The 17,213-nt window shown below is 32.0% G+C and overlaps 1 long non-coding RNA gene across 2 annotated transcripts in view; it reads right to left on the reverse strand.

The window, feature by feature from the left end:
- Positions 1-17,213, reverse strand: part of LOC308631186 — a 116,255-nt gene that overhangs the window by 31,919 nt on the left and 67,123 nt on the right. The gene's annotated exons all lie outside the window — the stretch shown is intronic.

Below are 17,213 nucleotides of genomic sequence, written 5' to 3' on the forward strand. Positions count from 1 at the left end.
TAAATTCTTTATGGAGGCAGAATTGTAGCAGCCCCTTTTGTGAGGTTAATTAAGAAATATGGATCCAAATTTCATATTTTCTTAATCAAACTATTTTCATTTCACAAAGGTTTATATGCAAGAACAATTATTGTAGCATTGTGTTAGTATTGAAAAGAAATGGAAATAAGCATTATATTCAATAGGATTAATTAAATATATAGGGGCACATACATAAAATAGAATAATATATAGCTAAAAAAAGAATAGAGTGGATATGAATCAGCTGAAATGGAAATATCCTAAGATACAATTAAATATTATTTTATGGTTTGGATATGAGTTGTCCCCTGCCCAAACTCAAGTGTGAGACTGTACAAGAAGGTTCAGAGAAGAAGTGATTGGGTTGTAAGACTCCTAACCCAATCAGTGATTTAATACCCTGATTGGGATTAACTGAGAGTTAACTGAAGTGGTACAGTATGGCTGGAGAAGGTGGGAATTGGGGCACAGCTTTGGGTATTATTTTCATCTGGCAAGTGGAGACTCTTTCTCTGCTTCCCGATGATGTGAGCTGTTTTCCTCTGCCACACTCTTCCGCCATGACATTCTGCCTCACCTCAAGCCCCAAGGAATTGAGCCAGTGTTCCTTGGACTAACACCTCTGAAACTGTGTGTCCTAAATAAAATTTTACTCCTATAAAATTGTTTTGGTCAGATGTTTTAGTCACAGCAGTAAAAAAGCTAACTAAAACATCTTATTTGTATAAACTCTATACAAAATATATAGACAAACATATTAAAATAGATTTTTGTGTATTTGCATATATATGAATATGTATAAGATACATGTTCATGTACATGTTATATATATTAACATTCCTAGAAATACAAACAAGAAAGTGGTAATAGTAATTATCTATCATGACTTGGAGATATAAAAAAGGTTAACTTGATTTATGTTAGATTGCAATATTTGCATGTCTATGTGCTAATCATTTTTTTTAGAGAGAGAGAGAGAGAGAATTTTTTTAATATTTATTTTTTAGTTTTCGGCGGACATGACATCTTTGTTTGTATGTGGTGCTGAGGATTGAACCCTGGCCGCATGCATGCCAGGCGAGTGTGCTACTGCTTGAGCCACATCCCCAGCCCATGCTACTCATTTTTTAAAGTGGTGAAGGAAGAAATTTTTGTGTTAATGAATTCAACACTACCTATGACGGTTGTTTAGGTAGAGAGATGATACACTAAGCAGGAAAGGAGATTCATTTCCTTAAATCATTGTACGTTTAGATTTTACAACAATTTGAATTCTTCATTCTTTTAGTAGGCATTAGACATCTATTGTAGGTCAGACTGAGAGTAATTAATAATGTCCCTGCCCATAAGAAATGTAAGATCTCACTGGGGACACCTAAAAGCAAAGAGTAGAATATGATGAATAATATTGAGTGCTGTTTGATAACAGACACAGTTATTTTAGGGTGCTATGGGTGGAAACTTGAACATAGAAAGTCAGTGAGCAATTCCAGGAGGAAGTGAAACTAGGCTTAAGTCCTTGGTGGAATAACTGGTCAACCAAGTGAAGACAATTCAGAGATCACAGGATTTGAAATACAGGAAGCAACATTAGCCAAATAGGGAGAAATTAGGTAGTTCAGTATGACTAGGTTTTAGAAAGAAAGATTAGGAGTAAGAGATAGCTCTGGTGAGGAAAGTAGACACATGTCAAAGGGGAAAAAGATCATTAATAGTTGGGCACAGTGGCAAATGCATATAATTTCAGCTACTCAGAAGACAGAGGCAGGAGGATCACACATTTGAGGCCAGTCTGAGGAACTTAATGAGTCCCTGCCTCAAAATATACTAAAAAAGACTGTGTTTGTACTTCAGTGGTACAGTGCTTGCCTGTGACACCCTGGGTTCACTCTCCAGTAACACACATGCACACATCTAAAGGAAATTTATGACCAAAAATACGTACAAATGTTCTAAATTATTACATTCATAAGATAGTATAAAGGCATGTGGTCCAACTATGCTGAAAATGAGAATCCCCTTCATTCCATGACAAAGAAAACAGATTCTCAGATCCTGACTTAGACCTACTGAATAGAACAGATGACCTGAATTTACAGCAAGTATTTGAATGATTGCTATCATTCAATAAGTTTAGGAAACATTTAAGATAGTTTATAAGCTAATATCCTTAAAGATATTATTATCTGTAAATAAAACTTGATCCACCTTAAAGAAACAAACAGTCCCAATCAAAAATTCCATATGTGAGTAATGAATATTTTTTAAACATTTTTTTAGTTGTAGATGGACACAATATCTTTATTTACTTTTAGGTGGTGTTAAGGATCAAACCAAGGGCCTCACACGTGCACGATGGGCACTCTACCACTGAGCCCCAACCCCAGCCCATGAGTAATAAATATTAATGATATATATGATACAAACTTTATATTCCACTGCCAGCATATTTTCAAAATATCCTTTGAAAGCATCTTGCAGAACGAAGTCTATAACATCTAGTCATCTGATTTTCTGCTATAATTTAATCAAAAAATTATTATAAGATGCAAATTTATAAACATTTTAAGCTGAATTATTCTGCGAAACAAGGAAAAGTTAAACATGGAACTCCTTTGAGTTAGAATGTATATTGTTACTTATTTTCTATCTTTCTCTATTTGTTTAAGTCTTTGAATTTTATTTTCTAAGTAAAAATACATTAAATTTTATTAATATTAGTTTTACTTTATGTTCTAAGTAGATAAGTAACTATATCAATCATAATTGACTATATCTTAATAGTCTCTATTTCCTTAGTCTGGAAATATAGATCTTTTAAGGTGAAGAAAGAGAAAATATATTTCCAGCTTCATTACAGCCTTCAAGATGGCAAGATTGTTGGTTTGAGCCTTATGCTTCTATGGTCTAATTCTAGGCATTGATCTCCTTGTGGATCATTTAACTTTGTTCTGCTCCATTTCAAAAACCGTGCCCTTAAACCTGTCCATCTTTCAAATACCTGTCATTGGTCATAAGGACAATGAAGAAAGAGTGTGAACAGTTTCATAGGAAAACATCCAACTATTCAATTTAATCCAATTCAACTCAATTTGATTCAACAAAAATTTAAGGAATACAGATTTTATGCCAGTATTGTAAAACCATGAACCATGAAGTGGAGTTCAATGACACTGCAGTTTATTATCAGAGATGTATATATAAAGAATAATGCAGTTTACAGTGGTAAACATTATAGCAGAAATATATATAAGACATAGAATAGTATGAAGATTACCTGACGGAAAATAAGAAATAAGAACTCATGTCATAAGTGAGATAATCTTAATTTATAAATGAGAGTTCATTAAATTTACTTTGTATTAGAAGACATTAATTCAGCATGCCCCAAGAGCATGGAAATGTGCAGATCAGAAAACTGAAGCATTTTAGTATTGATAAAATGTATGTTTTCTAAAGAGGGTGAGACACTGAATTTCACTGAAATTGTGTTCCCAATGAGAATCTTTCTAGAATCCCTTGTCTCTCTGTGTTATCTTAGGTTTCTAGAGAAAGATATGCAGAGGAGTCATGCTCATCAAAATTGAATTATTTACAAATGGTTTTTGATCAACTATATTGTATCATTTTTTTTCCATTTAAAAGTTACTAGAAAAGCAGTTCCCTGCACAATCCTATTCTTGAATCATAAGATTTCTACAATAAAAATTAATAAAGATGCAAAAAAAACACAATAACCAGAGAAAATCACGGTCTTTTTCTCCCAAGTCTTTGAACAGCTTGTCTAAACCAAACACTCCATACATATTTCCCCTAAGACTTATCTTTGTTCTTGTCTAGTTTCTGTATCATACCAACACGTGAATGAACAAAAACCCTGTGAGAATCTTCATCAATTACTTGGCACTCTGAAAATACCACCTCTTATCATTATCACTATAAGTTTGTGTTTGTAACAGTGGACATCTCACTTGGTCAGCACGTAAGCAGATTAGAACAGAGGATACCACATACCCCCCACACAGCTTGTTCTTTCTATTAATCTCAATGACTTTGTAAGACTTTGTCACCTCTGCCAAAGTAACTTGGAGAACTTGCCTGCCATCCCATAGGTGATACTTGACCATAGGATGATGCAAGATATGGTAGATTGCCTTGAAATTTCTCCTGAAGCATGGGAAACATCTCAATGATGGCTCTTACATGCAGTTAGTTACTCATAAATATTTTATGGGAGATTCCTAAAAGGCTATTTCTCACCCACATTCTTACTTTCATTAGAATATTTACCTATGTTGTCTCATTTTTAGGGTACAGCCTCGGGCTGGTTTGTGAGTTTATGAAACTATTGTGCAGGTAATAAACCTTGTGAATTTAGTTGGGCTTGTGGTCTCCTCACTGGCTGAATCTATGTAAATGTGGTATATAAACCCAGAAGCTGCCATTATGCAATTTATAGCCTTCTTGTTAAGAAACAGAATTAAACGAGTTAGTTCCAATAGCTACTAGAAATATTGTTCCCCTTAGGAGAGAAATTGTGTTAAGAAAGACAACAAAAATTAATTTTCAACTTCTATGTATAGCATATTTTCTTATCATTGAGCATTTTAACATTCTAAATGTAATTTAACTAAAACCTAGTAGACATATATACCAGTCTCAGGCTATTTTACATGTGTAAACTATTTAAGCCTCATGCCAACTCTTGTATTAGTCCAAAATTACAAATAAGGCAACTAGGATTTGTAGATGTTAAGAAATTTTCCCATATTAGTACACAGGTAGATTGAACCAGGATCATGGTCCAAATCCAGTGCCCTGTTTTTAAGTTATTTAACCTCTTACACTACTTAAACTTTTTAATAAGAATCTTTTAAAACTGCCTTATAAAACTCTCTCTTAAAATTGCATTTTAAGTGCATGTAGTCACTTGAATACATTACATATATGTAAGGCAGACATACACTATCCTTATGAAAACTTAGGGAATATGGAAAAGAATCATATCGAGTAAAGGATGTCCTTCTGGCCAAATTTCAACATTAAATATTAACCCATGTTGCCATATAAATATGCTAAAGATTATATATTATTTACTCTGAGCTTTTAATTACTTTCAGATTTTCAAGAACAAAATTTTTCTAAGGAAAGTTTTCTAAGGGAAACTCTCCTTAGTAAGCCTTCTGTATGAAATAACCATGTTGGAAAGAGCTGCACGTCTGAACTAGAGCCTCATTCTGCTGTCCCCAATTTGATTAGATTTAGGTCTTGCAATCAACTTGGAATGATGTTGTCTTTCCTATTAACACAGAGTCCCATGAAAATCAAGCCAAAAGTAAGTAAATAAATAAATAAAAGGGAAAGAAAACATTTTCCAAGTGAATTTAATTTCTTATTTTATAATATATACTACAAATTTGATTTGACTCATGCTTAGTACGTAGACAAAATCTTATTTTTTTCATTTTTAATTAAAATGTTATTTAAAAACTTGTCTTAACTAATTCTAAGACAAAATTTCCTAGGAAATCCCATAAGGAACTTTTGTCAAGCAAAATAAAAACCTTTGATCACAAGAATACTTTGGCAGAATTTACCACTAAGAGATTTTTTTTGATAAATAGTAGGACATGAAGACTCATCAAGACAGGAAGTTTAAAAATTACTATAAAAATATATTTTAGGTGGAACATTGTAGGATCACATAAAACAGAGAAAGCTGTTGTTCAAACTCATGAACATTAAAAAATAAAGGAAATGTCAGTGAAGAGCTATCAATCAGGTTTGCATGCAAATAGTCTGTCTATGATTTTTTATGACTTATAATTCTTTGTCAATGTCATTTTTATAAATACTCATATCTAAATATACAGAAAGGGACACAGGCAAGGTGAATTTGTTATTTGTTCATCTCTGTTTTATAGTTAATGCATAAAATCATACTAATTTAAATGAATATAACAAAATCTTAGTGCTTTGAAAATTGTTAGAATTAGTTTTACATATTTTTATTCATTTGTTTCAATTTATGAACTGCAACCCATGGCCTCTGAGTACATGTGCATGATAAAATTATAAGAAAACAAATTATAAATAGTAATCAGTGACCTCTTTCTCAGCCGCTGAACTTTACCAATGACCTGACCCAAGATCCCAGGCCTGAAGGCCAATCAACTTGTACTCTGTCAGTGCATAAGGCAAAGATATTTCTAAATACAATCCCTTATAAGAACAACTGCCAATCCCTAATTTGATAGAGCTATGTGAGATTCACTGACTGCTATCTGTGGTAGCCATTTAGTAAATTCAATTGTGAAATATAGGAGAAAAATTTACTACGGTGATTTTACAGAAATGAGTTCATGAATTAAATTCATTTTTTCTATTAATTTTCAACAACACATATAATTTAAAAATTAAGAATTTCTATCCTAAAAATAAATTCATTTCAAAAAAAGATAGTGTAGTTCAATAAAAGACTTTATAGTGGTGAAATTAACCTTGTGGCAATTGTTCTGAATCCTATAATGAATTCTGAATTTTCCATCTATAACATTTTCCATCTATAACAATTTCCATATAGTGACTAAACTTCTGAGAAAATGCCAAGAATTTACTTAAAATTTTGAAATGAAAGGAAATACTAGCTTTTACCTGTAATGTTTGATAATTAAAGCTCTTTTTTTCTTGCTTTCCTTCAACTGATTAAAAGATTTATCCCACTTTAAAGTCATTTCAAAAGTATGAAGGATTTGTCTAATATCTAGGACCTCATTCTCAGTAATGGAGGAAAATGAGGAGATGAGATGAGCCCCAGTGAGGAGAAAAGGCAAGAAAGAAAAACGAAAATTTTAAAGTCCTTCTTGAAGACAAACACAAAGCAGAATTTTCTAAATTTGATCAAAGCAAACTAGGAAACAAAAAAAAAGTAGGCAAAACCCAAGGTTTAAAGGAGTACTATAAGTATTTGGAATGTATGCTTTATGCAACAAAAAATTTTCACTTATATTAAACTCAGAAATGTTTTGGAATAGTTAATGGAAGTTAATCTATCCTAGGATAAACAAATGACAAGTAGACAATATGGAACTGGAGTGTAGTATTTGGTAATATTGGACCAAAAAGTTCAGAAATACTTGGCTTTAAAATGACATTAAAGCCAGAAAAAAATGCTAGTGTCCATTAACATATGAACATATATATTATATATATGTAATATATTACCAAGTTCTATATTTCAGTCCAACATTATCTCTTTTCATGTTTATCTTGGGGTAGATTATCTTTCGTTGTCTGTTCTAAAAAAAATAATATATAGATATTAGCATATTTTAGAAAGTAATATATTTATTAAGATTTTGGAGCAATTATCCTGTCTGGAAGTGCCACATAACATTCTCTCTCCACCTGGCTTTATTATCTACTCCATTCTAGTAATTTAGATGGTACTAATCCTTCTGGTCAACTGGACAGCTGAATCTGGAACAAACCATATCTGCAAGGAAGATTAATGATGTTTATATATTTATTTTATTTATGTAATATTGTGTTTTTCTTGAAACAGAGACTTTATTCTTTCAGGTTATCATTATAAATTTGAAAAATGAATAGTACAGAATTCAAACTGAACTACTTTGAAACTTTATTAAGTTTTGTCACATTGTTTATTAATAAGAACATAATGCATCAAGTTAATAAATTATCAATCAAGCCAATATATCTTAATAGGCCTATTTTTTAAAAAAGCAGAAAAGAACTATGCTTGTTATTGAAAAAAAAGTAAACTAAAAACAACAACAACAAAAAAGCCTGCCTGAAGAATTCCTTAAATTCTAAAGATTAGGAAGCTTTCTTTTAATACTGTGCCTCAGGCTTTTTACTTATAGACATCATTGAATACCTGTACCCTGTGATAATTTCTAATTGTTTATGTTAATATACAAAGGGAAAAAAAACTCTGAGGAAGCAAAGTCTAACAATCTTGCTTCAGCTTCAGTATATACTTTTCTTCTCCAAAGGTGGACACAAGAGTCAGAGCTACATATTAACTTCTCTCAACAACAGTTTTTCAGCCCCAAGTGTCATTAGAAACATTAAGAATTTAAATCTTGACAAATTGAAAAATTTGGAACTTTAGGATAGGATACCTAGCTAATCCAGAAGTGAATTTTGGGCTGGGGATGTGGCTCAAGCGGTAGCGCGCTCGCCCGGCATGCGTGTGGCCTGGGTTCCATCCTCAGCACCACATACCAACAAAGATGTTGTGTCCGCCGAAAACTAAAAAATAAACATTAAAATTTTCTCTCTCTCTCTCTGTCTCTCTCTTAAAAAAAAAGTGAATTTTTAGCAAAAAGAGCATGGACCCATTTATTCAAAGGAAATTATTCCAAATGCATTAATTTTTCATTGGGGACTACTTTCAAAACAGATCAGAGGGCTCTATCTGAAAATTATACTTAAAATTTACTTAAAATTTTGAAATGAAAAAAAAACTAGCTTTTATCCGTAATGTTTGATAATTAAGGTTCTTTTCTTCTTGCTTTCCCAAGATATTTCTATCCCCCCAAAAATCACACAAATATTTGCCTGTAATCTATCTTTATTAGAGAAGAATAGTAAACATAATAACATTATTGAATCTAAATATAACAATTAGATTTTAAAATTTAGATTTTAAAAACATATTCCTGATTTAAAGTATGCTTCTTTTTCAATTCAGGTTTCTGTATATCTCCAAAGACATAAAACCAACATGACAATTATAGACACCCATTTAAGAAGTGTGTCAAGTTGTACTGAAGGGTGTAGTAAAGTGCAGGCAGAGGCAATCTCTTAACAGGATTGAGACTAGAACGCAGCACAGGAAAGAACACAAAGCAAACTCTGTCACAAGAAACAAAAATCTGTACACCAACAACAGCCTTTATTTTCCTCTTTAATGAGAAAACAGAAATAGAAATAGATGCACTCTGAATTGAACCACTACTGTGGATTATTATTCAATTATTATTAATTTGCATCACTTAATGAAGAACCAACAATTTAAGAACTGCCAATTTATTATATCAAAAACGGTTTTGCATTAATCAAAATGTGGTCAAGGCTACACACAGGATAAAAATAATAATATTGTCAAGAATTTACAGACACCTTGCAAATTTTATTAGTTACCTATTGCCATTTTACAAAGCATTTCAAAGCTTAGAGGCCTAAAACAGTAATAATATATTATTTTTTAAAAAAACCTGCAAGTTGGTTGACTGGTTCTGTGGGATTTGCTGCCACTACTGGGACAACTAGACAATCTAACTAATCAAACTAGATAACTAGATAACCTAACTAATCTGAAAATTGGTTCCAATTCAGTTTTTCTCCATTTGGACTCCGATTCTCCTCTAGACAAGAATAGCTTTTACACCAAGTAGCCCTAAGGTAACATTTCAAACAGTGAAAGCAGAAGTTGCCAGACCTCTTGAAAACTAGACTAGGGAATGTATGCATGTAATTCCCACAAAATTATATTGGTCAAAGGCTATATCATATTCACAGATTTAAAGAATAGACCAATTCTTTTGAAGAGTACTGACTTCAATATCAGAACTTTCCATCTCGCTCAAAATATCATGATCGTTTTTTTACAGTTCACTACTACAGAGGTGAACAAAGGCTTTTGGTGGATACATAGTAGATAATAAAATCTTTGTTGATGGACAAATAAGATAATTGAAGTTCTGAAGAACAGCTTTTTTTTTTGGTTATTGCATCTTTACATCACATTTTTCCAATGGAACTCTCAATATGGCATGCTTCAGAATTTTCTTCATATGCTTGTTAAGTTGACACAAAGGAAAATAGAGGGAAAAAGTGGTAAATCTCTTAGGAAGATAATGAACACAAAATAAAGGAATAAGGAAAGAATGAGTATATCTAGAAATAAAAATAATCTTTATATATTGCTTGCTACTTTCAAATATAAAACTAGTTAATCTATTTTCTCAATAACCCTGTGAAGAAGAGAGAAAAGGTATTTTTAGCCATATTCATAGATTGAGTTGAAATATTTAACTTTAACTAGTTGTTCTGAGTATATATTCCTGACCTGTGGTAGATAGTGGTCCTCCTAGAACTTAAGTTTGATCTAGAATTCAGTTAAATTTCACTGTATTTCAAAAGTAAGTGCAGATAATGAAAAATTAAAATAGGTATCTTTAAACTATTGTCTAGACTTTTCTTATTGTTTTCAATTATGTATTAGTCTTAAAAAAATCCTGTTGTGAGAACACAGACTAATCTTTTATTAACCATTACATTTAAGCTTAATGATGCATCCCTTGTGGAGGGTTATAGTTACCTAATACTTATGATGATCTGGAGTAACACAGGTCTACAGACAAAACTAATCCAATTGTTTTAATTAATCCAAAATTACTTTATGATCTATGCATCATTGTTTGATTACTGTAGTGTTCAGATTAGAAAATAATGTAATGTTAGCTGTCAGCTTATTATAAATGATCTTTATTGTGTTGAAGTACATTCCTTACAAGGCTTATATGTTCAGTATTTTAATCATAAAGTGTTGAAATATTTTTTGGAAATGGGTATTGAACTCAGGAGCACTCAACCATTGAGCCACTTCCCCAGCCTTATTTTATATTTTATTTGGAAACATGGTTTCACTAAATTTCTTTGTGCCTCCCTGTTGCTGAGGCTAGAACTCAAAATCCTCCTGCCTCAGCCTCCTGAGCCACTGGGATTACAGACATGTGCCACTGCACCCAGCTCAAGTGTTGAATTTTACTGAATGCTTTTCTATATCAATTGAGATGACCATGTGGCTTTTGTCCTTGATTCTGTTGATAGGCTCTTTCATGTTCACTGATTTCCACTTGATTGTGGTGATAATCTTTTTAGGGCATTGTTGGATTCAGTTTGCTAGTATTTTACTGAGGATTCTTGCATCTGTACTCACCAAGGGTATTGGTCTGTAGTTTTCTATTTGTTGCTATTATGGCCTTATCTGATTTTTCCATCAGGGATGTACTCGCCTTATAAAATGTATTTGGAAGAATTTCCTTTTCTCCAATTTTTTTTTTTTTTTTTTTTTTTGTATAATGGAAGGAAGATTGGTATTATTTCTTCTTTAGATGTTTGGTAGAATTCAGCAGTGGAGTCATCTGCTCCTTGGCTTTTATTTGATTGGAGATTCTTTATTGCTGACTGCTTCTGTCCCTTGTTTTTAGTCTATTCAGATTTTCTCTTTCTTCATGATTCAATCTTGGTAAAGAATAAGTGTATAGAAATTTCTTTTTTTCTTCTAGATTATGAAATGTATTGATACATATTGTTCCTAATTATATCTAATGATCTTGTGTATTTATGTGGTATAAGTTGTAGTTTTCTCTTTTCACCTCTGATTTCTGTTTTATTTGAGCCTTTTCTTCTTTTTTTCTTTCTTTCTTTTTTTTAGTTACTCTAAGGATTTGTCTGTTGTATTTATCTCTCCAAAGAACCAGCTCTTCATTTCATTGATCTTTTATGTTGCTTTATTTGCTTTATTTATTTCTACTCTGGCCTTTATTATTTATTTCCTTCTGCTAACTTGGGGTTTCATTTGATCTTGTTTTTCTAGTTCCTTTAGGTACAGTGAGGCATTTTTACATTTTGATATGGCATTGATTGTTATAAACTTCTGTCTTAGTATTGCTGTATCTCCATTTTCATTTGTTTCAAGAAATTCTTTAATTTGCTTCCTGATTTCTTCCTTGATCCATTGGTTGGTCAAAAGTGAACTGTTTAATTTTACATGTATTCGTCTAGTTTTTTTTTCTTGTGGGTTAATTTTTTTATTGGTTGTTCAAAACATTACAAAGCTCTTGACATATCATATTTCATACATTAGATTCAAGTGGGTTATGAACTCCCATTTTTACCCCAAATACAGATTGCAGAATCACATCGGTTACACATCCACATTTTTACATAATGCCCTATTAGTGACTGTTGTATTCTGCTACCTTTCCTATCCTCTACTATCCCCCTCCCCTCCCCTCCCATCTTCTCTCTCTACCCCATCTACTGTAATTCATTTCCCTCCTTGTGTATTCGTCTAGTTTCCAAAGTTTCTCTAGTTATTGATTTCTCACTTTATTGCATTATGGTCAGAAAAGCTACTTGATATAGTTTCTATTTTATTTTTAATTTGTTGAGACTTATTTTGTGCCCTATCATTTGCTCTATCCTGGACAATGCTCCATGTGCTTATGAGAAATATGTGTATTAAGCAGCTGTTGAATGAAATATTCTGTAGATGTCTGTTAGATTCATGTGGTCTAGGGTGCAATTTAACTAAGATGAATGTTTTGTTGTTGGTTTCTGTCTGGATAATCTATTGCTGAAAGTAGTTATTGAAGTTTTCAGTTATTAATTAGTTGAAGTCTCTCTCTCTTTTAGGTTTATTAACACATGCTTTATCTATTTGGTTGCTCTAACACTGGGTCCATATACATTTAGAATTATTATTTCCTCTTGCCCAATTAATCCCTTTATCATTATATGACTTTGCTTGTACCCTTTGATTGTTTTTGATTTAAAGTATCAATATATACCAGGAGGTTGAACCCAGGGTCTCCTACACAAAATACTCTTCCACTGAGCAATGTCTCCAACTCATAAAGAATATTAGCATTCTATTTTCTATTTCTACTTATATTTTCTTTCAGCACCCAATTCTCTGGAATGTCTTATCCCATCCTGTCACTTTCACTATGTATGTGTTCATTGACGTAAAGTGAGTGTATTCTAAGGAGCATATTTGAGTCGTGTGTGTGTGTGTGTATGTGTGTGTATGTGTGTGTGTGTGTGTGTGTTTGTTTGTTTTAAACCATTCAGTTACTCTTTCAATTGGGGGATTTAGTCCACTAACATTCCCAGTAATTATTAATACATATGGTATTAGTACAACCATTAGGCAACTTGTTTTTGTGTTTTGCTGCAGGTCCTTTAATTTTTTTTCTTTCTCCATAATAGCATATTTTGATTTCTTGCTCATTATTTTTGGTTTGTTTATTATAGATTTTTTATTTTTAGCTATCATGAGGATTACAAAAATAAATTTGATTATAATAAGCTACTCTGAAGTGAGAGGAATTTAAGATGATCATAAGGATAAAAACAAATAAATGAATGAAAGAACAAGAGACTATTTATGCAAGACACTCTCCAGTAGTGTTCCATTCCTCTGTATATTTTGAATTTTTGATATCCAATTTTTCATCTTTCTATATTGCATATTGCTTAACATATTAATATAGTCATTATTTTTGTTTTAACATTCATACTAAAGCTATGAATGATTAACATATATAAATATTAAATATATTATGGCACCCTGAATTTGTGAAATTACTTTTATTGATAAGTTTTATGCCATACTATATTTTCTTCTTATTAATGTCTCATCGTTTAATGTCTTTCAGGTTAAAAAACTTCCTTTAGCATTTCTTGTAAAATAGTTCTGGGGGTGACAAATATATTCTCAGATTTTGTTGTCTGGGAGAGTCTTTATTGTTCCTTCAATTGCAAAGGTTAGCTTTGCTGGGTACAGTGTTCTTGGTTGACAATTTTTTCTTCAGCACTTTGAAAACATCATACCTCTATCTCCTGGTCAGTAAAGTTTCTGCTGAGAAGTAGGCTATAGAACAAATTGAGACACACCTTTGTGTTTTGCTTCTTTTTTTTTTTTTTTCTTGAGTCTTGAGAATCTTTATCTTTCATCTGAAAGAGCATGATTGGAAGATTTCTCAGGAGAAATTTGCTTGAGTTAAATATGCCTGATAATCTTTAGCCTAAGCAATGTGAATACTTTTATTTTTTTCTAAATTTGGGATGTTTTCTATTATTACTTTTTCAAATAAGCATTTTCTCCCTTTGGTATGCTTAAAAACATCTTGATTGACAGTAACCTGAATATTTGTCCTTTTAGTTCTGTTCCAAAGGTCCTTTTCATTCTTTTTCCCTTTTTTCTCCTACAACTGTATATTTTCAAATATCAAATATCCTGTTTTTGATCTCACTAATATTTCTCCTGTTTGATTTATTCTGCTACTGATGCCTTCTATCACGCTTTTTTTTTCTTTCTTTCTTTTTCTTGTTACTAGGGATTGAACTCAGGGGCACTCGAACACTGAGCCACATCCCCAACCTTAGTTTTGTATTTTATTTAGAGATAGGGTCTCAGTGAGTTGCTCACTTTTGCTGAGGCTGGCTTTGAATGCATGATACTCCTGCTTCAGCCTCCTGAGCTGCTGGGATTACAGTTGTATGCCACTGCACTCGACTCTATTGTCCTTTGAATTTCACTGAGTGTAATTTTTGGCTGAAGATATTTTGCTTCCATCTTTTTGATAGGGTTGTCTGTTAGAAAGTGAATGTTTCTGGTTTTCATTAAGCTCATTGATTTCACTTAAAACAGATATTTTGTATTCTCATAGATCTTTAATACTGATTATTGCCTGGTCAGTTTATGGCACTGTATTTTTAATACTAGATGAGGTCATGGTTTTCTAAAACCTCTTCATTCTTGTTGGCATTAAAGTATCAAGTATTTGTTCCAGTCTTCCTAATGCGGTTTGCTTGTGCTTATCTTTCAGAAATGATAAACAGATCAGTTATTTTCTCTTAAGTCTATAGATACCTCCACTATTTCAACATTAGATAAGACCTAGGTCCAGGTTTTCCAGGAATTTGCTATTTGTGTCTCAGTACTAGAGCACCGTCCAGGCCCAGGTTTGTCTCAAATATTCTATTGGTACATTGTTCAGAAATAAACAGGAAAGTATTCACATATCAAGCCTTTCCCTGGAGCCAACATAAACATTGATGTCTTATGCACATTGACTGGACTGCAGTCAGCACAACATGTTCTGCCAAGTGCTGAGGAGGGACATCATGGGTGGACCAGCTGCAGATTCCTGTATCATATTGAGGTCAATATCACTATCAAGCTGTCATACTCTGAGCCCACAGCCTACTAAAACTGACACAACACTAGGTTAGTTACAAGGCTCACATTTCTATGGGATGTCTATTACTGAGTTAGACTCATGGTCCAACATTGCTGTAATAATCAATAGGGGACGCTTACTGGAATAGAAGTCCAGTAGACTGGGAATGCATATTTTTCCCCCCACACAGCTATTCCAAAGTTTCTTTTCACAGGCAGGCCTGATTTACTTATTTCCTGTGTTTGTCACACCAAGTGAAACAACTTGGTGCGTCTGTGGGGAAAGGTTGTCAGAGCACCTTACTCAGCTGCCATCTTGTTCTGCCTTTCTAAAATTATAATATTCTTAATGTAAGTTTATATAAACAGATCACAACAAAAGCATCTTTATCATTTCTGATGTCAACTTTATATAAAACTTTGTAATAACTTATTTAAGACTAAAATAAGCTCAATATCAAGAGTAAAGAAAATATTTGTGTCTTTGAATTATGAAAATTACTGTTATAAATTCTTACCCAGTGTGTGTATCCTTGCTCATTTTAAGAAATATTAGATTAAGTAAACTGACACGTAGAAAATTAGACACACATTAGTACATGAAACAAATGAAGAATTTTACTACAATGTAAAACATGGTAATATAATCACTATTTAAAGAATTTGTTAGTATAAATATAAAGAAAATCTATTACTTTGACTTGATTCCAGAAAATATGAATATTAAGTAAAACTAATATTTTGACAAGTTTCTAGAGGATATTACAAAATCTCCACTTGAGAAAAAATAGGGATTAATAGAGGCTAAGGAAGGCAAAAGAGGAGTGGCATAGGTTGGACACGGGGTACCAAAACATAGTAAAATAGAAGGAATAAGTTCCAGTATCCACAGCACAGTGAATTATCTACAGTTTACAATACCATGTAATATATTTTATAGACTAAAAGAGAGGAACTCAACATATAGAAATGCTCAAAAGGGGGAAATACTAATTACTATTATTTGAGGAGTACACATTATATACGTGTTGAAATATTATCTGTATCCCATAAACATGTATAATTATTACACATAAGTCAAAAATTGAAAAAAAAATACAATGAATGTCAAAATACAAATATCATAATTTTATTCATGTAGGCCCAGTGAAATTACAATTAGAAAGAAGAGATTATCAGATTGGACTTTAAAATATCTAATTATAAACTACTATAAAACAGTTTAAATATAATGACACAGGTACACTAAAACTAAAAGGATGGAAAGATATATATCATGCAAACACTAATAATAGAAAGCTCAAGTGGCTACTTTAAGATCAGAAAAATAGACCTCAAGTGAGGAGGAAAATCTCAGCATCAGTGGAGACTTCACTTAATGAGAAAAAGGTGAGTTAACCAAGGAGGCACATTAGGCCAGATTGTATATAAACTTGTCCTCAGAGCTCCAAAACATGAGAAGAAAAAAATCTAATAAAACTCGTAAGACAAATGTAAATTCACAATTACACACAGGGTTATCAATTCTCCTCCATCAAAGTAATTAAAATAATAAATACAGAGAAAAAGCAAAAACACAGAAGGCCTGAAAAGCACCATCCACCATCCTGACCCACTTGACACTTATGAAAAATACCACCAAAAATATCCAGAAAAAATTAAAAATAAAAAGGTTTTCAAGTACACTTGGAACATTTACGAAGATGAAGTATATTCAAAGTAAACCCTCACAAAATCTAATGAAAACAAATCATGTAAAATATATTCTTTGGCTATAATACAATTGAATTAGAAATCAATTATAGAAAGTAGGGGGCAAATTTCCAAATATTATAAATTACAGCATATTTCTAAGTTCCTAATGTGTTAAAAAGCTGATCTCAAGAGAAATTTTAAAATATTTTGAACTAAATAAAAAGGAAAACACAAAATAAAAAAATTTGTGTCATGAAACTCAAGTACTAAAACAGAAACTTAAAATGCATGCTTAAAAAAAGTCTAAAATTCAACACTGAGCTTCTACAAAAACAAGCAAATTATACTCAAATTAATCAGAAATGTTAAGAGAAGGCATGAATTGCCAGTATCAGAAGTAAATGTAAGTAATTTCCCTGCCGATATCAAAAAACATGAAAATGAAAAGTGAATATTACAATATTTTGCCCATAAATTTGGCAAAATGGTTTAA

The sequence above is a fragment of the Spermophilus citellus genome (genome assembly GCF_964194105.1).
Source record: "Spermophilus citellus genome assembly, chromosome: 11".
NCBI classification, from domain to species: Eukaryota; Metazoa; Chordata; class Mammalia; order Rodentia; family Sciuridae; genus Spermophilus; species Spermophilus citellus.